At 53.4% G+C, this 21461-nt stretch overlaps 1 long non-coding RNA gene across 1 annotated transcript in view; it reads left to right on the top strand.

The window, feature by feature from the left end:
- Window positions 1–21461, top strand: part of LOC138850172 (uncharacterized) — a 39170-nt gene that overhangs the window by 6112 nt on the left and 11597 nt on the right. The window contains exon 2 of the long non-coding RNA XR_016236247.1: window positions 13135–13225. This is a non-coding gene — a long non-coding RNA (uncharacterized LOC138850172). The remainder of the gene's footprint in view (window positions 1–13134; window positions 13226–21461) is intronic.

Genomic DNA, 21461 nt, shown 5'->3' on the forward strand with positions numbered 1-21461 from the left:
ACTTGAACCTGCGCCCATATGGAATGCTGAGGTTGCAGTCAGTGGCTTGACCCGCTGCACCACAGTGCCAGGCTCTGAGCGCTTCTTTTTCTGCCCTGACCACATAGTCATGCCACTTCATTTGCTCATTCATTCATTCAGTGTCTTCGAGGTAATGGGCACTGTGCCTTATGCAGAGTATAGAACCGTGAATAAGTTAGAGGACTCTACTGTCTGCATGCTTAGTCTAATGACGGGAAGGGATAATACAAAGTAAAACATCCGAGATTTCAGATACCAGGGTACTGAGAGTGCTTAGAGCGTGCGTGTTAGGCCTCTTGATGGATGCTGCTGAACACACCTGCATCCCAAATCTGAGTGCCTGGGTTCAATTCCTGGCTCTGGCTCTCAGTCCCAGCTTCCTGCTAGTGCTGATCCTGGGAGGCAGAGGGAATGGCTCAAGTCACTGGGTTCCTTCCACGCGTGGGATGAGTCCCCAGCGCAGCCGTGAGCTTCAGCCTAGCGCATTGTGAGCATCTGAGAAGGGAACCAGTGGACGGTGGCTTTCCGACTCTCCCTCTGCCTCTCAAGTAAAAACAATTTGTAAATTTTTTTTTTTTTTAGTTTTTAACAGATTGACTGTAGTTCATAGATACAGTTCTAAGAAAATAAAATTGTTAAAAATTCATAGAAAATGAAATTAAGAAATAACTTAGTTTTGGTGCCAAAAAAAAAAAAAACCACTTAGACATCCATGGGTGGGCATTGTCACACAGTGGGACCCGCTGCTGCTTGGGACTCCTGCATCCCATGTTGGAGCGCTGGTCCCGGTCCTAGTACTTCTGCCTTATACTAATGCGTCCCGGGAGGTGGCAAAGGGCGAGGCAAGCACTCAAGCCCACCATCCGTGTGGGAGAGAGACCTGGATGGCATTTCAGGGTCTGGACATTAGCCTGGCCCAGCCCTGGCTATGTCAGCATTTCAGGAGTGAGCAAGTGGATGGAAGATCAATGGGTCTCTCAATCTCTCTCTTTCTCTGTTTTTGTCTCTCCCTCTCTGCATGTCATTCCATCTTTCAAATAAATTTTTAAAAATTTAAAATACCAATTTGAAATCCATGTATATGGAGAATCTTCAAAAAGTTCATGGAAAACACATATCAGGAAAAAAATCATGCATGGGTTGCAAAACTTTTATGCACCCAAATAAGTTTATCTTCTCATTCCATTTCCCTTAAGCTGTTTCAACTTCTGTCCTGCTGGTCAAATCCCTGGAGGAAACAGCAGAGGGATGTGGCAGAGACCAGGGGAGGGAGGTGGGCCCTTGGGGAGCTCTGAGAACACCTGCCCATCAGCAGGAGGCTGAGGACAACAGCTACACTGAGGCCAAGGAAGGAGACTCTGGGGTCAGTGCTCCCCCTGCCCCCATACTCCAGAGACACCAGCACCTCTGGCCTCCTGCTGCAGGTGTGCACCTCGCCCAGGCCCTGCGGCGTGTGCAGCCCAGGGAGGAACGGCCAGCATCCTTAGCCTGTTTTCCACCTGCCAAGGAGCCCTTAGAAGGCAGTAGTCCTTTCTCACTTTGTGCAAACACATGTACCAAGCAGTTCCACCAGGCAGGATTTCTTTATTTTTTAAAAAATGTAGCTGAAAGCCAGAGAGAGAGACAGAAATCTTCCATGTGCTGGTTCACTCCCCAGATGCCTTCAATGGCTGGGGCTGGACCAGGCTGAAGCCAGGAGCCTGAAGCTCCATCCAGGTCTCCCAAGGACATCGCCTGCCATATCACAGGACACACACTAGCAGGAAACTGGTGGATGGCAAAGCCAGACTCTGAACCCAGGCACCCTGATCCAGGGTGCAGGCATCCCAGACACCCTGAGCACTTCACCGCTGTCCCAAAGGCCTGTCCCTTAAGTAATCTTTTTGTGGAAGTATAGTGTACTAGTTGAACCCTGTGATGTGTCCAGTACTCCACCACCTCTCATGAATAAAGATAAGCGATTTCACATGACCCAACGCACACACGTCCAGGACAGTGAACAAAGCACAAATGTCCTGCTCGTCGCGTTCTTACCAAATGAACACAGCTTTGGAACGAGCATCCTCATCAAGAAAAAACTTGGACACACCGCCCCCAGATAGGACTGTGAGAGCCCAGACTGTGCCAACTCCAAAATATGCTTCTCGGGCATGTTTTGATCTGGTTATTCTGAGATGCTGCACACAGCCATAGCTCTGGGAAGCCACAGTTTTGCAGAAGGAACCCCCCCTTAGGAAGGAAATCTATGCTAGTAAGAGTCTGTATCAAGAGGGGACTGCTGCAGACGCCTGTCATCGCCCAAGAGGCGCTGGCTGCATAGCGGGGCAGACTGACCGCCAGCAGGCCTTGGAGCTGCCCCTTCCTCACTCCCCATGCCCAGGTCCCCAGCTCCTATTCCTTTCAGTTTTCTTTTTTTTAAAAGAACGTTGCAAAGAGAGACAGATCTTCCATCCTCTGGTCTACTCCCCCAATGGCTGCAACAGCCGGGGCCAGGCCGAAACCAGGAACCTGGAACTTTGTCAGGATCTCCTACACGGGTGGCAGGAGCCCAAGCACTTGGGCCATCTTCTGTTGCTTTCCTAGGCGCGTTAACAGGAAGCTGGATCTGAAGTGGAACAGCTAGGACTCGAACCGGTGCTGGCGTTGCGGGTTGAAGCTTACCCCGCTGTACCGGCCTCGTCTTTTCTGAAGCTTAGGTTGCTGTATCTGCTGCAGTCATCTCACCCTCCTCCAAATCTCAGGCTTTGTGATGCTCCCATGCATATGCAGGTAATTGAATATGGGTTTTCTCTCGCTGATCTGCCTTGCGTCAGTGTAACTCATAACTCAGCCAAAGAACCTGGAAGGGTGGAGAGAAGCCATTTTTCTCTCCCTGATGGCACATTCTGGAAGCCCCATTCCTGCCCTTTCCATCCACCTTAGCTTTTAGTGCCACAGGTTAATTTGGCCTATTTTTAAGCGGAATTATACAGTATAGACTTTGTGTATGAGAGAGCTGAATCGTGTTAATGCGTGTAGTGGTAGTATCTTTTTTCTGTGCTGTATAATATTCCACTGCATGGATACACTGTAGCATATTTACATGTTCTACTGTTATTGATATTTAACTTTTTCCAGTGCTTTTGTGTTAAGACTGCTGCTGTTCTTCTTCCTGTATATGACTGTGGTTGAACACATTTGTATATTGGCAGGGATATATTGAGTACTGAGTCTACTAAGGTAGGTATTTCCAAGCATTCTTCCAAAGTGAGTTTACCAGTTCACTTTGTCTGTAGTGCATTGTTCAGTGTCTCCTGCTGCTGAGCCCTTGGGCCAGGTGCTGTGTGAAGGATGCGTGTACATATGCTGTCACACGTGGAATAAGTCTCTGTAGGGACAGGGAGCGCAAGTCCTAGCCTGTGTTCAGTTCTCAGGTCCTCTCTGCCCACTCACCCTTGTGACCTCGTGGAGCAGCAGGAGTGCAGGGGCTCGGAGCACTTGGGGCCTTTTGCCTGTTCCTTTGCTGAACCATGTCTTTGGAACAACTAGCAGGATCTGTTCTGGGCACTGAGAATTCACAGGTCCTGGGGACAGAGGAGGCTTCGCGCCCACGGAGTGTGTGTTCTGGTTAGAGGAGGTGGGTGGTGGCCAAGTGGCGATGCGTGCCAAGAGGCGCTCAAGCTGGGTGCTGTGGCCCAGCAGGGAGGGTGGGAGAGGCAGGGAGGTGGCAACAAGCACGGGCTGGAAGGAGCAACGCTTCAGACAGATGGTGGCTGGGGCGCAGGCCCCAAGGCGGGAACAAGCTTGGTGTGTGTGAGGACAAGGGAAGGTGGACTCTGGTGTTCGCTGCCTGAGCAGGACATCTGTTTCAGACAAGACAGCAGACACGGGCGGCGTCAGGTCGCGCAGGCCTCGGGGGCTGTGGTAAATACTTCTGCATTTTATGGTAAGGTGAATGGAAAGTCTTCAGAGGGTTTGAGTAGGTGGCCAACGCGCGTTAATCTGCAGGAAGATTTAAAAACCGTTATATATGGTGGGGTGTTTCAAAAAGTTCATGGAGGCACCATGATTCACTAGGCTAATCCTCCGCCTGCAGTGCCAGCACCCCGGGTTCTAGTCCTGGTTGGGGTGCTGGATTCTGTCCCGGTTGCTCCTCTTCCAGTCCAGCTCTCTGCTGTGGCCCAGGAGGGCAGTGGAGGATGGCCCAGGTGCTTGGGCCCTACACCCGCATGGAGGACCAGGAGGAAGCACCTGGTTCCTGGCTTCGGATCAGCGCAGCGTGGCGGCCGTAGCAGCCATTTGGGGGGTGAACCAACGGAAGGAAGACCTTTCTCTCTGTCTCTCTCTCTCACTGTCTAACTCTGCCTGTCCAAAAAAAAAAAAAAAAAAAAGTCCATGGAAAGTGAGGTTAGGATGTGTTCGCTTTGGTGCATAATGTTTGGAAATCCTTCTGCAGTTTATCGGTAATGTGAATTCCCATGAACTTTTTCAAGTCGCCCCGTGTTAGATTCCGTACCTGCAGTAGGGAGCTTGGTTTCCTGTGCTCCCAAGCTGTTGGATTCAACAGAGGCTGCACACCGTGGCCTGCTGGCAGAAGCCCTCAGCCCAAAGCTGTGTGCATACTCACATGTGTTACACAGTTTCACTTTCCTTTTGTTTTTGGCCTCTGCATATTCTTCTCTCTTATCAGTTTTTTTGTAGCCACTTTGGCAATGGAATTTTTTGGGGAAAAGATAAAAGATATATTTTATTCAGTGTTTAGGGGTTTTTGCACTGGAAGTTTGTCCAGGGGGCTTTGGCCATATTGTTAAAAATGAACCAATTTCTTTGCTTGGAGAGAGAGGGAGAAAGTTTGCATGATACAATATGAAGAGTTCTGAGGCTAGACCATTTGACCTGGGTTCAATCCCCATGGAATTCCACTATAAGGTTGGAGCCACCATTGTCACCCACTTATAGGTGACAATGGCTGCCTGAGGCCACAGAGGAGATCCAGAGGAGAGACACACACAGGGGCCTGTGGTTCTTGGCTGCCTCACACCAGTCCCCCTTCCCAGCAGAGCAGGCTGGCAAAGCTGACACGTCCAGGACTTGTGTGTAAATGCAAACACACTGGAATATCTGCTCCATGAAGGAGAGCAAAGCCCAGCCATGACACAGGACAGCACACTGGGTGATTGTGGGGGCACTGCCTGGCCTGCACCTGGCTGCCTGCTCCGTCTCTTCCGCTGGTCTTCCTGTGTCCTGGCATGCTTACGTTACAGTGCCAGTCACGCTTGTACGTGGGATTGCAGTCCACCCGGCCTCCCTCACTTGAACACAGCCCCCTCTGCAAAGGCTCAGGGGTACAGAATGTCCCAGGAGACAGCGGTGGGGCCTGAGGAGGGACACGGGAAGATGGCAGGAGAGTGAGGAGGAAGTGCTGGAACCGTGAGAGCCCGTGTTCAGTGCCCCACAGCAGGAGTGGGCGTGCAGAGAGGAGGGTACAGCTGGCAACACCCTGGTCAGGCGGCCGCGGGCGGGGCCCAGCTGCAAGCTTGCGGCTTCACTTCCCCACCTGGCAGATACTCTACTTGATGAATAAATGAATTTCTTTTGCTCCATCCTATGACAGACCCTGGCCCTGGAACTCGATTTCCCTTTAGAAATAGTGAGAGGAAGGAGAAAGAGGGTTGGGGGGGAGGAAGGAGAAAAAGGAAGACTGAGTGAAGAACCAAGCCACACTGTGCCTAAGCTGCCACAGCAGAGGAAGGGGTGACAGGGACATTGGCAAGAACTTGGGGGCCGTTTTGCCTGTCTGGCCCCATAGAAAGAGGTCATTCAAAACCCATGGCTAGGGGCTGGTGCTGTGGCACAACAGATAAAGCCACCGCCTGCAGTGCCAGCATCCTATATGGGTGCAGGTTCAAGTCCTGGCTGCTCCACTTCTGATCCAGCTCTCTGCTATGGCCTGGGAAAGCAGTAGAAGGTGGCCCAAGTCCTTGGGCCCCTGCACCCACATGGGAGACCTGGAGGAGGCTCCTGGCTGCTCGCTTCAGATTGGCTCAGCTTCGGCTGTTGTGGCCACCTGGGCAATGAACCAGTGGATGGAAGACTTCTCTCTCTCTGCCTCTCTCTAACTCTGCCTTTCAAATAAACAGATAAATCTTGGGGAAAAATAACAAAAATCAAAACAAAAAACCCATGTCCAAGGAAGCAGCTCCTCAGATCCGGGGCCTGTGTGGGGCCAGAGAGTTCGGCGGCGCCTGTACCCCATGTTCACTGGCTGCTCTCAGTGCCTGTCCTGTGTGAAGCGCTTGGTGTCCACCTGCGCCCAGGGCCGCAACTTCGCTGTAAGTGACCAGGTTCCTGGGAGCTTTAGACGCTCGCCACCTCCCTGCATGCAGGTCACAGGACAGCCGGCCAGTGACCAGGACACAGCCCCATGCATCTTTGTTCAGCCCCAGCTCCGCTCTGGCTCCCAAAGCTTCATTCAGAGTACAGTCAGTGTGGGGTCACGGTGACTCAGGCCGAGCCTCAGATAAGCAGGCCCGGTTCCTGACATCCCATCCTGTCCTCGGCCCGAGAGGGAACGGATGTGGGCCGGGACAATAGTGCCACGTCACTGCTGGTAAGAGGCCCGTCGCAGCTTCTGGCCTTGCTGTCACACTGACGTCCCTCCTGGCCCCACTGAAAACAGCTGGGCTTCTGATGTGTTTCCTTCCTTCCTGGGGCTTCCTCCAGGATACCTGAGAACACACTGCTCCCTGGAATTTGCTTCCCAAATGCCCAGGACTTCCCCTGTGGGCCAAAGGAAGGGAGGATCCTGGCTTGTGTGACCGCCCACCCAACAGAACCAGGAAATGGTCAAGTGGCCTCTCTCTCCTGGTGTGATGCAATGAAGAAGGTGGCCAGACCCTGGCCATTGAGTCAGTGGGTCCGGAGGCCGAACACTGTCCAGGAAGATAACTTGGGCAATAGAATCAAATGTAAGGAATTATACACAGTCTGGTCTAACCTGGCAATCAGAGCCCTAAAGACTTAAAGAGTCCGCCATGATCTGTATGTAAATATATAAGGACATTCTGCACAGTGTTTTATTCGTTTCCTTATGTGTTTATTTTAAAGACTTATTCATTTGGAAGGGAGAGTGGCAGAGAGAGAGAGAGAGATTGAGAGAGATTGAGATTTACTGTTTGCTGTGTCACTCACCAAATGTTCACAATAGCCAGGGCTACACCAGGCTGACCCTAGGAGCTTGGAACGCCATCCTTGTCTCCTCCACAGGTAGCAGGGACCCAATTATATGGGTCATCTTCAGCTGCCTCCCAAGGCACATTGAGCAGGAGGTTGAATTGAAAGCCAAGTGAGAAGGACTGGAACTGGCACTCCAACATGGAATGCAGGCGTCCGGAGCGGCAGCTTCACCTGCTGTACCGCGATGCCGGCGCACCCTTCATCATGTGTTAGTGCCAGTAGCAGGAGCGCCCATCTGTAGGGCACTGAGGAAGTCAACCATGGCTGATCTCTACCAAAGCAATCTACGTTGCTTTAAGCCGTGTGTGCTGAGAGAAAGGTTGACACGTGACTACAGCGAGACACAGGTGTGTGCATGTGTGCTATGTGCTTCCGGAAACCAGATTTGTGGAAACGTGAGAAATGCTGACTGGCTGCTCCTGAATGTGGGACTGGGGTGTGGGGGGGTCGATCTTTTCCTCTTGACTACGCTCTTCTGTACTTAACATGCTTTACACTTTATGCATTTATTTATTGAAGAGGCAGGATGGGGATGAGTTCACCATTTGCTGGGCCATTCCTCAGATGCCTGCGTTGACCTGTGCTGGGCCAGGCTGAAGCTGGGAGCTGGGGACTCGATCCAGGTCTCCCACATGAGTGACAGGGACCCAACACTTGAGCCACCATCACTGCCCCCCCAGCACACACACCAGGTGTGCCTTAGCAAGAAGCTGGATTCAGGAGCAAGCCAAGGACTTGAGCACATGCGCTCCAATAACGGGATCTGGGCATACCAAGCAGTGTCTTCACCACTGGGCCAAACTCTCTCCCCTGTTGTCTTTTAAAACAATGAGCACACACCGCTGTTAAAGTACAATGGTAATGATGAAAGGAAAGGAAGGCTTAGGCTTAGGAAGGTTCACAAAGGTAAGGCAGCTACACTACTCAGTGCTCCGTCTAGGAGTGCTAGGGCAGGAGCCATGGCCAAGTGGGGACCCAGGTGACCTCATGTGAGGGGACTGGTCCCTGGCCACTCACTGCTTACAGAAGCATGCTCTGGCCACCCACGGGGTGGACACAGGCAGGCACTGGCAGGAAATCACTGTGTACAAGGCAGACTCAGTGACAGAAAGAATAAAACAAGGTCAAGGCCAAAGTTCAACTCCAAAAACAGGGACCCATGTGTCTATTGTAACAATAGTTAACAGATACTGTATCCTTTTTTTTTTTTTTTTTTTTTTTTTTTGACAGGCAGAGTGGATAGTGAGAGAGACAGAGAGAAAGGTCTTCCTTTTGCCGTTGGTTCACCCTCCAATGGCCGCCACGGCTGGCACGGCTGGTACAGCTGGCCGGCGCACCGCGCTGATCCGAAGCCAGGAGCCAGGTGCTTCTCCTGGTCTCCCATCGGGTGCAGGGCCCAAGGACTTGGGCCATCCTCCACTGCCTTCCCGGGCCACAGCAGAGAGCTGGCCTGGGAGAGGGGCAACCGGGATAGAATCCGGCACACCGACTGGGACTAGAACCCCATGTGCCGGCACCGCTAGGTGGAGGATTAGCCTATTGAGCCGCGGCGCCGGCCAGATACTGTATCCTTAACTATATTCCAGCATAGTGTGCAAACTGCCTTACTGCATCTCATCAAGGCCACAACAACCCTATGAGGTAGCACTCTTATCCCAATTTACAGATGAGTAAACCGAGGCTCAGAAGGTTTAAAACTTTTGCCCAAATATACAGTGAAAAATTGCTTTAGCTGAAATTTACTTATTTTTATTTTAAAAACATTTACTTCTTTATTTGAAAGGCATAGTGACAGAAAGAGAGAGAGAACTCAATTGATCTTCCATCCATCGGTTCATTCCCCAAATGCCCCCCAAAAACAGAGACTGGGCCTGAGCAAAAGCCGGAGCCCGAAACTCCATTCAGGTCTCCATCACGTACGGCAGAAGCCCCGTGTCGCGGAGCTATCATCAGCTGCCTTCTGGGTAGATTAGCAGGAGGCTGGACAGGAAGTAGAGAGTTGACTTGACCCCAGGTCCTCTGATATGTGGGTGTCCCAAGTCGCAGCTTAGGTCACTGTGCCACACACCAGTCTCTTTTTATTTTTTATTAGGTAGATTATGGGGCCGGCGCCGTGGCACCCTAGGTTAATCCTCCGCCTGCAGCACCGGCATCCCATATGGGCTCCGGGTTCCAGTCCCAGCTGCTCCTCTTCCAATCCGGCTCTTTGCTGTGGCCTGGGAAGGCAGTAAGGAATGCCCAGGTGCTTGGGCCCCTGCACCCACATGGGAGACCAGGAGGAGGCACCTGGCTCCTAGCTTCAGATCAGCGTAGTTCCGGCCATTGTGGCCATTTGGGGAGTGAACCAACTGAGGGAAGACCTTTTTCTCTGTCTCTCTCTCACTGTAACTCTACCTGTCAAATAAATAAATAAAAATATTTTAAAAACATTTAATAAAGGGGTGTGCTGCGGCCAGCACCCTGGATTCTAGTCCCGGTTGGGGCGCCGGATTCTGTCCCGGTTGCTTCTCTTCCAGTCCAGCTCTCTGCTGTGGTCCAGGAGTGCAGTGGAGGACGGCCCAGGTGCTTGGGCTCCCGCACCCACATGGGAGACCAGGAGGAGGCACCTGACTCCTGGCTTCAGATCGGTGCAGTGCGCTGGCCGCAGCGTGCAGGCCGTAGCGGCCATTAAGGGGGGTGAACCAACAGAAAAGGAAGACCTTTCTCTCTGTCTCTCTCTCTCTCTCTCTAACTCTGCCTGTCAAAAAAATTATTTTAAAAAGGTAGCTTATTTGTTAAAATTCAAACTTACTTTTTATTTATTTGAAAGGCACAGAGATAAAGACAGAGAGATATAGCTCTTTTATCTGCTGGTTCCCTCCCCAAATGCCTAGAACAACCAGGACTGGGCCAGGCTATAGCAGGGACCCTACTACTGGAGCCATCATCTCCCAGGGTGTGCATTAGCAGGAAGCAGGAACTGGAAGTGAAACCAGGACTCAAACCCAGGCACTCCTACTTGGGCTGCACACATCCCAAGTGTGTCTTGACCACTTAGTCTGCCTCAGGGCTGGGGTTTCATCCAGCTGTGTTTGTTTCTGGTGGCAGCTCTGTGATTACCTGCTGAACGCTCTGTAAGTTGAACTGTAAGTTGCCCTCAGGAGCAACAACAGGACACGCTCACGTTTTTGCTATCACAGAGCAGCCAGGATGGGTAGGGGAAGACCATACTTGCCTATCCAGGACACCCAGACTGGATGCTTTGTAGACTGGATAGTGTCTTGGATAAGGCACCTATTACAGTTTAATTGGGCTGCAAAGATCATAAATGTGTTTGGATTTAAAGCTGGAGATAGGAGCAAGGTCTGAAGTTGTCAGTGAAGGTCTATTGGAGAAGTGAAGACTTAAGCCAGGTCTGGAAGGATGAATTGGATTGGGAGAGGAATGGGGAAAACATTGCAGAGAAGAGAACACACAACGCTGCTCTCTTGTGGGACACTGAAGCGTCTTGCCTGCCCAGAGTGAGAGAGTGATACACGTGCAGTAAGCTCTCTGGTGTGCATAGGGAGGGAAAACAGCATCAGGAGCAAGGCTTGAGGCCAGTGTTACAGTGTAGCAGGTAAAGCTGCCTCCTGCTACAACCGGGGTGGGGGGGGGGGGTCGTGTGGTTGGTGTGGCAGCTACTCCACTTCAGATCCTATTGCCTGCTGGTGGTCTGGAAAAGTGACACAAGATGGCCCAAGTGTTTGGGCCCCTGCCACTTGGTTGGGAGACCTGGATGAAGCTCCTGGCTTCTGACTTTGGTCTGGCCCAGCCCTGGCCAGTGCAGCCATCTGGGGAGTGAACCACTAGATGGAAGATCTCTCTATTTTGGCTCCTTGCCCCCATCTCTCCCTCTCTCTCTCTGCAACTCTGACCTTCAAATAAATAAATAAATGTTACCTAAAAGAAGTAATGCGGGGCTGGTACTGTGGCGTAGTGGGTAAGGCCGCTGCCTACAGTGCCAGCATCCTGTATGGGCGCCCGTTTGACTCCTGGCTGCTCTACTTCCTATCCAGCTCTGCCATGGCCTGGGAAAGCAGTGGAAGATGGCCCAAGTCTTTGGGCCTCTGCACCTGCATGGGAGACCTGGAAGAAGCTCCTGGCTCCTGGCTTTGGGTCAGCCCAGCTCTGGCCGTTGTGGCTACTTGGGGAGTGAACCAGCAGATGGAAGACCTCTCTCTCTCTCTCTCTCTCTGCTTCTGTTAACAAATATTAAAAAAAAAAAAAAAAAGTAATGCTAAAGGTGGCAGAGAAGTTGTGTTTTAACACAAAAGGGAATTGGAGGCCTTGGAATGGGGTTGGAGTGATGAAGAGACCATGTAAGAAGTGGTGCTTCCAAGAGATCCATCCAGCAGCCGTGTCAAGGTGACACAGAGTGAAAGAAGGAATGATATGTATGTGATCCTCGGGATGGGGTCGGCGGTCTTTCTGGGGGTCTATGATGGGATGAGAAAGGAGGGTTGGTGAGAGAGCTGCCATAGGCGGGGGAGGAGACAACAGGACTTGGAGTCTGAAAACAGACTGGCAAGGAGAAGTTGAGGACTGGAAGTTCCCAGGGCTTCAAATCCAGGTGTCCGAAGAAGAATGCCTTTGTCTTGGATATGGAGTTGGGAGAGGGTTCTGGAAGTGAGTGGGAAGAAATGGTGAATTGGGTTTTCATTCCAAACCCTTCTTCCTAGAGGATAAAGACTGGGTGGGGACTTCTCTGTCTTCCTGATGATAATACGTGGGACTTGCTTTGTCTAAGCCGGCTCGTCTTTCAGTGGTGCATTATTAAGGTTTCATTGTGTTCTTGGTGCTGGGAACACAGCCGTGAGCAGAGCAGTCCACCCTGTCTTCATAGAAGACACACATTGAACAAGAAATTGTAAGAGTTCTTTCTATGCTGCTTGTGTCAAGGTTGCGTTTGTTCCCTCCAGAGCCACCTTTTCCTCTCCCCGAAAATCTGGAGCATGCACCAACTGACAGGGACATTTATCCTTATTATTATAATAATAAATACTACTTTATTATAGATTGTACCTTTTTTTTTTTTTTTTTTTTTTTGACAGGCAGAGTGGACAGTGAGAGAGAGAGACAGAGAGAGAAAGGTCTTCCTTTGCCGTTGGTTCACCCTCCAATGGCCGCCGCTGCAGCCGGCGCACTGCGCTGATCCGATGGCAGGAGCCAGGATCCAGGTGCTTTTCCTGGTCTCCCATGGGGTGCAGGGCCCAAGCACCTGGGCCATCCTCCACTGCACTCCCTGGCCATAGCAGAGAGCTGGCCTGGAAGAGGGGCAACCGGGACAGAATCCGGCGCCCCGACCAGGACTAGAACCCGGTGTGCCGGCGCCGCAAGGTGGAGGATTAGCCTATTGAGCCACGGCGCCGGCTCAGATTGTACCTTTTAATAATAAGAAGAAACCCCACATCTTCATGATCTGTTCCTCTGCTTTAGAAGTAGTTACTGCGTGGCACTGTGGCTGTGCATTCCCGGACCCGTGCTCGCCTCCCAGCAGAGGCTGCCGGAAAACAGGGAGGGATGCTACGGTGTGATAAAGGCATCAAAAGGTTCAGTACTAGGTGTTGTGGGAGCTCCTAGGAGGCATATTGCGGCCAGGCAGGGAGGTTTCGTTGATGAGAATAAGGAAGTATTAGCTACTCAGGTGGGGCTGAGAGTTGGGATATGCGTCCCATGTGGAAGGAATTAATAGTTCAAGGCCTGCACACTGGAGAGGTTTAGGCTTGAGGGGAGCAGTGGTAGTGGTGTCAGCGAATGATTTACAGTCTAGAATTGTACACCTACCAAAACCATCATTTAAAATGTGAGGAAAGACTAAAAGACGTTTTCGGATATGCAAGGTCTGAAAAAACTAACCTCCTGTGTCTCTCTTTCCAGGAACCTTGCATCAAGACTTGCAGGACTTGCATCAAGAAAACCAAGGAGCACATGAAGAGCAGAGAACATGAAAGTAACTGCATGAGCTCAGGTAGGCAGGGGTGGGCTCAGAAAGAGTTGTCTTGGCATAGTCATCAGTTTAGACCTGAGTGTATGCTGAAGTTACTTAAAGGAATAACAGAATAGTATTCCAACACAGTGACTTCCTCCTAGCTTCCAATCCTAGGTCCCGTTTGAGCAACACTGTGACTGACTTCCACCAGAAGTAATAGTTTTCCTCTGTATTTCATATTTTTGTGTGCTTTTGAGAAGAGTTCTTCTGTTGTTGTTGTTTTTTTTTTTTTTTTTTTTTTGACAGGCAGAGTGGACAGTGAGAGAGAGAGACAGAGAGAAAGGTCTTCCTTTGCCGTTGGTTCACCCTCAATGGCCGCCATGGCTGGCACGCTGCGGCCAGCGCACCGCGCTGATGCGAAGGCAGGAGCCAGGTGCTTCTCCTGGTCTCCCATGGGGTGCAGGGCCCAAGCACTTGGGCCATCCTCCACTGCACTCCCTGGCCACAGCAGAGGGCTGGCCTGGAAGAGGGGCAACCGGGACAGAATCCGGCGCCCCGACCGGGACTAGAACCCGGAGTGCCGGCGCCGCTAGGCGGAGTATTAGCCTAGTGAGCCACGGCGCCGGCGAGTTCTTCTGTTTTTAAAAAGACCTGGAAGCCACTGTCATGGAGAACCTAGAATGTGTATCATTGCAGGTGTTCCTGCATTTCCATAGGGCTTACTTCCCAATAAACACATTGGGAATTGAAAACATCGGATAGACGATGCATGTGACCTCCCCACCTTACCCAGCATAGCACACACTGCAGAGCACCAGTTGTTCTCCTCATGATCGCAGGGACACTGGGAACCCCCGTGGGCTGCCGCCGCCCTACTTTACAAGGGAGGATCGTACTGCACAGTGCCAGCCCAAGGAAAGATCAGAACTGAAAGTGCTGCTCTCACCAAATGTGTATCGCTTTTGCACCAACGTAAAGCTGAAACATCAGGTTGAACCATTGAAGGTTGGGGGCCATGTGGAGTTTTTTTTTTTAAGTTTTATGTATTTGAAAGGCAGAGAGGTTTATTTTGGAGTTTATGCCCCAAAGAGCTGCAATGGCCAGAGCTGAGCTGATCCCAAGCCAGGATCCAGGAGCTTCTTCTGGGTCTCCCATGCTTGAGCAGGGGCCCAAGGACTCGGGCCATCTTCTACTGCCATCCCAGGCCATAGCAGAGAGCTGGAGTGGAAGTGGAGCAGGCAGGACTCAAACTGGTCTCCATATGGGATGCCGGCGCTGCAGGAGGTGGCTTTACCTGCTACGCCACAGCGCCAGCCTCCATCTGTAGTTCTCAAGCAGCCTTAGAGCAGGGCCCCCAGAAGATCTGGCGTCAAGAGGCTATAGGAGTTCTAAGGCCTACATAGGAAGTGCCTGGGGCAGTACGTGGGAGAGCGGCATAGAGAGGTGGTCAGGCCCAGCTATGAATTTCCCCAAGGCTTTCTGTTGGTCGGCAGCAAAGGCGGCTCTTGGAAGAACTTTCTCTGAACACCCCTGCTTACTGCTTAGGTTCTGAAGTTGCCTTCCTCAGGAACTTCCACACTGCCAGCAAATCAATTTAAAAACTGCAAACACAGAGGAGGTGTGTCGGGGTGGGTGGGCAGAGGGGGCCGCGGCATGGCCAAAGCTCCTCTGCTAAACTTTGCCGCAGCTGCACTCAGGTAGTCCTGTGTGTGTGCATGCGTGCGTGTGCATGTGTGCGTGCACGTGTGCGTGCACGTGCGTGTGTGCGTGTGTGCACGTGCGCATGTTGTACAGTGTCTGTGTGTGCGTGTATGTGCGTGTGCGTGTTGTACATGTGTGTGTACGTGTGTGTGCATGTGTGCGTGTTGTACATGTGTGTGCACGCACACGTGTGTGTGCATGTGTGTGGGTGTACATGTGCATGTGTGCATGTGTGCGTGCATGTGCGTGTGCGCGCGTGTGCGTATGTGTACACGTGCATGTGCGTGTATGTGTGTGCACGCGTGTGTGCATGCGTGCGCGTGTGAGTGTGGGTGCACGTGCGCTTCAGCAGCTCAGAAGAGAAGGATGGGAATGTTGGATCACAGCTGAAGGCGGAGCAGGGGTCTGAGGCGGAGGAGAACCTTTCATCTGCGGCTTCAGCAGACCGAGGTCGTCTTTCCGAAATCTGCATCTTGAGTGCACGCACACCAAGCTGCCTGTTAGGATGCCTCCTGGTTTTGCTGGCCGTGAAAAAGGCTGTTTCCAGGTCCCCAGCAGCTGGGAGAAATCTGCCCCTCCCTGCCCTGCCTGTTCCTGCCCCTCCCTCCCCGAGCAAGTGACTTTTCAAAGGTGCTACTCCACAGTTGTTAGCTGGTGACCTGCAAAATTCCTTTTGCTTTGTTATGCTGTCAGTGGCCCATTAGTGGCAACCTCCTGTCCTCAGAAACTTTCTCTGGACTAGCTTGGAGAAGGAGCGAGCAGAAGCTTAAAACAGAATGGAAGAAAGTGTTGCTATTTCAAAGAGTGGGGAGCACTCAAAGGCGGCCAGGCTCCGGGATGAATGGGAGGAAGCATTCCATCAGTCTCCATCTCCCGTACAGTACCAGGGCGCGTGTAATGGGGAGCCTTACTGAATGGTTCCAGACGCGGGTGATAATGTTTGAATGAAGGATTAGCACAACCATGGACCTGGGTCTTCCGGAAGAGCTCTACCTCCAGAAGACAGGATTCCAAGTTTTGTTTGAGATGGACAAGTAGACGCGTGAACATTGATGAGCCCCTTAGCACAGTCACAAATCAGCACAGGCACAAATCATTTGTGAAAATTAACAATGACTGGGGTAAGCCATTGCCTGGGACACAAGCATCCCATATCCGAGTGCCAGTTCTGGTCCCAGCTGCCCTGCTTCTAACTCAGCACTCTGCCAGTGTGCCCCAGGAAGCAGTGGAAGATGGTCCAAGTGTTTGGGCCCCCGCTACCAATGTGGGAGACTCAGACGGAGTTCCAGGCTCCTGGCTTCAGCCTGGCCCAGCCTTGGCTGTTGTGGCCACTGGGGAGTGAATCAGTAGATGGAAGATCTCTCTCATTCTGCCTTTCAAGTAAATAAAATGAATCTATTTTTAAAAATTAATAATTGCCACTAGCACATGTGCCAGGCACAGGGCTAAGGATTTCTCCTGTACTCGCTTGTTTAATTCTCATATCCACTCTCTGTAAGGTAAATAGCAGTGTTCCCGCTTTGTAGAGAAAGAAATTGAGACTTAGGGAAGGTGGGGGAGCTGGAAACCCCTCGTAGGGGTCTCTGTCTTAGCTCCTGCTCTTAACAATTATGCTTAACATTATGCTGTTTATAAGGTGCAAAGATCTAAGAAAACATAAAGAAGAGGAAGCAGAATGGCCAAACAATTCCTTCCTGGAGCGTGACATTTCGCCCGGGTCACCTATGTTTTGAATTTCCAGGTCCTAATTGGGGGACAGTCCTGGAGGTGGTGTCACAGGCAGACCCCTGCCCCTAGCCTTTTGGGTTTCTGGAATGAGGTTCTGACCACAGAGCACTACCGTTTGTCTTCAGGACTGGGGCTGTCAGATGCCATTTCTTAGCTTCCCAAAGCACAACACAGAGACACAGAGGGAAGTCAGAGCCTGTGAACACTGCCACGCCCACCCCACCCCACCATCAGCACCCGTGTCACCCCCCTCCCAGCAGCTGTGTCATCTCTTACTCTCAGAACCATCCTTCACCTAGTGTAACCCACATGGTTCATGGGACATCCGATCACTGGAGGGAGAGCGCCGACCAAGTAGGAGACAGCCACTGGAATGGCAGGCTCCCATTGTGGGAGGTCATGGGACCAGTGACATCACCAAGATGGTACGGCCAGGTGTCCACCCTGGGTAGAGTTCCCTGGGCCCAGCAGGAGTTCTTATCTTCCCCTTTTAATATTTTTATCATACATAGAAGCACTTTTATCTTTTTGCTTTTTTAAAGCTTGTATTCTTTTATTTGAAAGGCAGAGTTACAGATAGGGAGAGACAGAAAGAGAGCTTCCATCTGCTAGCTCACTCCCCAAATGGCCCCAACCCCCAGGGCTGACCCAGGCAGAAGCCTGGAACCAGGAGCTTCTTCCAGGTCTCCCATGTGGGTATGGGGCCCAAGCACTTGGGCCATCATCCGCTGCTCTTCCCAGGGAGTGTGATCGGAAGTGGAGCAGAGGGGACACAAGCTGGTGTCCACATGGGATGCAGGTGTCACAGACAGTGGCTTAACCCACCACGCCACACACTCCAGACTCCCATCTTAAAAAAAATTAGTACCTGATTGTTGTCAACAATTTAAAACACAGGGAGATTAGTAGAGATAAAGTGAAAGTGTGTCATGAACACAGCACACACTCCTCTGCCCTTGATCAGCCCCAGGCCCCTGCCCAGGCGTCGCTGCTACCTCCACTGTGTGGAGTCTGTCTGTCCCGAAGGTTCTGAAGGGGTGTGTGTGTGTGTGCGTGCACCTTCGCATGTGCTACTGTGCGTGGCATTTAGGGGAACATCAGGAGAAGGTCTTCATTGTATCTGGCGCATCACGGGCACACAGGCGTGCCCCTGGCCTGGCCACACAGCTCTTCTTCACAACAGCAGAGAATCCCACCATCCGCCTTTCCCTCTACTCTCTGCCCTGACAGACCAGGCCGGCTCTGGGTCCTGCCTGCCTCAGGCAACTGCACAAACAGGAAGCTGGTCAGAAGGTGCCAGGGGCAGGATGGACCCCACACAGGCGCTGCATTAAATCCTGGCCATTCCTGGGGTACACGGGCAGCTCCTGCTCTTCCTCGCCTGGCCAAATGGCTCCTCCGCTTCCTAGGACAAAACCTCGTGAACGATGGGAATCATCTCTGAAGACCACCGGGAGGCTTAGTGTGGAGAAACAGAAAAGGCTTTTTTCTCCGGGTTACGGTCCATCATTCGGGACCACCGCTCCGAGCATCCAGGCCAGCCCCCTGCCTCCGCGCAAGATGGTGAGCAGCTCACCCTGATCCCAAGCCATGCACTTCTCTTGGTGACTACCCTCTGTGATGAACAACCCTATGAGGTGGAGTGAGCTCCCTGTCACTGGAAAAGGCACCCAGCTTAAAAGCTACAAACAAGACTACTTATTACCTGTAGGCTCTGACCAAATGTTGCTTACTCTCTGTGCCTCGGTTTACTCATCTGTAAAATGGGAACAGTAATACCTGTCATACGTAGTAGTTGTCCTTAAGTAAAATAGCTGTGCAGCCTACGTCGGATATTATGGGCTAGCTGCTGGGTGCTCAGCAGGTGTGAATGATGATACTGGGAATCCACATGGCTCTCACTGCCCTTGGAACCCAAACACTAGACATCACTTAGGCCCCTCTTTTTTTTTTTTAAATAAAGATTTATTTACTTGGAAGGCAGAATTAGAGAAGCAGAGAGAGAGGTCTTCCACCCGCTGGTTCACTCCCCAAATAGCCTCAGTGGCCGGAGCTGGGCCAATCCGAAGCCAGGAGCTTGGAGCTTCTTCCAGGTCTCCCACACAGGTGCAGGGGCCCAAGCACTTGGGCCGTCTTCCGCTGCTTTCGCAGGCCATGGCAGAGAGCTGGATCGGAAGAGGAGCTGCCAATCCAGTCTGCGCCCATATGGGATGCCGGTTGCCTGCAAGGCAGGCGGCAGCTTTATTTACCTGTTACTCCACAGCCCCGCCCCAGCCCCGGACTCTTAATCCCGACTGCCCCCAGGGCCTGGCCCCATTTCTAGGAATTCTTTGGCTTGGGTCCGAGGTGGGGCAAGGGTCAAGGTTTTCAAAAATTCTTCCTGGAATTAGGAATTTGCTCTCAGGCTGGGAGCTCCTGACAAGGCCGGAAGCTGTGATGAGAACCCACGGAGAGGAAGGGATCAGCCCAGGCCACGCGGCTGCACAGGCTTGGCCTGGGGGCAGCGCTGGCCCTGGGTCGCCCTTGTGCACGCTTTGGCACGGGCAGGGGCCCTGGTCCCCAGGTCTAGGCTCCTTCCTGAAGGTGCGGCTCAGATCCCTAACCCTGCTCAGAGCTCTCACTGTGGAGAAGACGTTCCTTCTCTGCTGAGACCAAGCCTCCTGGAGGCAGGGGCCACGGCTCGCTCCTGCGGTCCGGAGGCCTGCAGTGGTGCCCAGCGCTTAGCAAAAAATGCTCACTAAATGACTGCAAGAACGAAATCCCTGGAGGGCAGTCGAGGCCCCCCCCCCCCCCCAGGCCCTAAACCATGTGATTCTCATTACTCCCACACAGCTCGGGAAGGCTCTCTCCTCTTCGGCGTTTTATAAACCTCATGTGCGTTCGTCGACATTTTCAGCATAAATCCACCAGCGTCTGAGGCTGGAACATTCGAGGCGGGTGGGGGAAGGGGACCGGAGCAGCCGGGCGGCGCTGCCCGGAGCTGGGGAGGCGGGCGGGAGCCCCCTCCGCCCCCGGCCCGCCCCCTCGGCGGGAGCCGGCCCCGGGCCGCGACGTCCTGCGGAGGGGTGCGCCGCCGGCCGCCCCCGCATTCCGCGCGCGCTCCCGGGGGTGGCGCCTGCGGGAGGCTGCAGGTTCCTTGGAGCCGCGGGAGAGGTGTGGGGGCGGGGGCCTCGTGTGTGTTTCTTTAAGAGCCGAGCGCTGCCCCCGCCTCGCAGGCGCCCGGAGCCTCACAAAAGAACAGGATGTTGTTGATTTGTCACCAAACCACAGAGAGGAAATGATTGTAAATTTCCTTTAAACATCCCCACCGCGCTCCGGCCGCCCCCGCTTCCGCCTCCGCCGCCCCCGCCCGGCCCCGGCACAGCGGGGCCTCGGCGCTCCCGCGGGCTGCCCGCTGCTCGGCTTCCCCGGGCGCCCGCGGGAGGAGCCCCCCGCGCCGCCGCCTCGCCCCGCTCGCTAGCTCTCTGGGGATGAGGTTTGCAGCAGCTGCAGCGGGGGCCGGTCCTCGGTCCGCGTAGGCGCGCGGGGTGCGCCTTTGCGGGCGCCTCCCCGCTGCAGCCTGGCCGGTTGCCTGCAGAGGCGGCAGTTAGCTCCAGGGGGACGCGGAGGCCTGGGACGGATACGGGAGTGGCAGAAAGCCACCAGCTCCTGGAACTCCTGGGAGGGCTCCCGCAGTACCCCATCCAGGTTTATTTCACCCCAGTGCTTATCAGTGATCGGTGAGCCATAGTGCCGCCGGAACATTCTAGAAACCCCAAGTCAGCGCTGGCAGTCCCCATTGAAGCAGGGGCAGTCCCCTGAAGCAGCAGTATGTCGGGGCACGTTGCTTCCCGGGCGAACATCCGCCTTCCTAGGAGCTGTTTGGGTCTTTGCACACTACTCGCGCCCAGCCTGGCCCCGTTTGCATTGTAGGACTCCTGGAAGCCTGGGTGGAGTCTGCTTGCTCCCAGCTCATGGCCCGGGGCGGTCTGGACAATGCCTGGCTCCGCTGTCAGCTGCGCGCTGGACTCTGGAGTATGAAGAGCATCCGCTATTGTGTTGGGCAGTGCTGAGCCGAATCCTCTCATTCACTCAAATGATCTGGTCCTGGATTCCTGAGGCTGCAGAGCCCAGTCTGGAGCAGAAGCTCTAGGGGCAGTGCTAAGAGCTGGTGAGGTGGACGGGTGGGGGACCCCCCCCCCCCCGCCGCGGCACCCCCCCCGCCCCCCCCCCCCCCCCCCGCCGCCGTTTGCCTTTGAATGTTAGCAGTGTTGTGTACTAGGGCTGATGATGCCTGCCTGCTGTGTGGCTGTGTGCCCTGCCCTGGGCCAGATGCTGCGCCGTGTTTCTCATTAGATCCCAAGAGATGAGAAGTTGGTACCCCCAGAGGCTGGGTACCGGGGACTGGTGGGGCTGGGCTGCCGTGGCTGCCTGAGTGCAGGTCCTCCAGGTAGCCAGAAGCGGGACTGCAGCTGCTTGCCCTCAGTCAGTGCCGACAGGCAGGAAGGTCCTAGATGCCGGTGGCCTTTGGCGCCTTCTGCTGCAGCTGTCCGCAGTTCTTCAGCTCCGAGCACATGTGCTGGGGGGGTTTCCAGCGCCGGCTTCAGTGTCTCTCCACCTGTCCTTTTGCTTTTATAGAATGCCAGGAGCTGGGGCACCCAGGTCCCCCACGCTTGGGAGGGACAGCCATCTGCTAGTTTCCATCCCTTGGCTGAGGAGCGTGGGCTGCGCCCTTGGCCTGCAGGCTGAGCAGGCTGGCTGAAGGCAGAGCAAAGCCAGCCGGGGTCAGAGACCCGAGCCAGCGCCACGGGGTTCTGGGGACTCTGGAACCAGAGAGCAGGTCATCTGATGTCGCCTGGTCTCCGTT

The sequence above is a fragment of the Oryctolagus cuniculus genome, chromosome 6 (genome assembly GCF_051225735.1).
Source record: "Oryctolagus cuniculus isolate XC-2025 breed Fujian yellow rabbit chromosome 6, ASM5122573v1, whole genome shotgun sequence".
NCBI classification, from domain to species: domain Eukaryota; kingdom Metazoa; phylum Chordata; class Mammalia; order Lagomorpha; family Leporidae; genus Oryctolagus; species Oryctolagus cuniculus.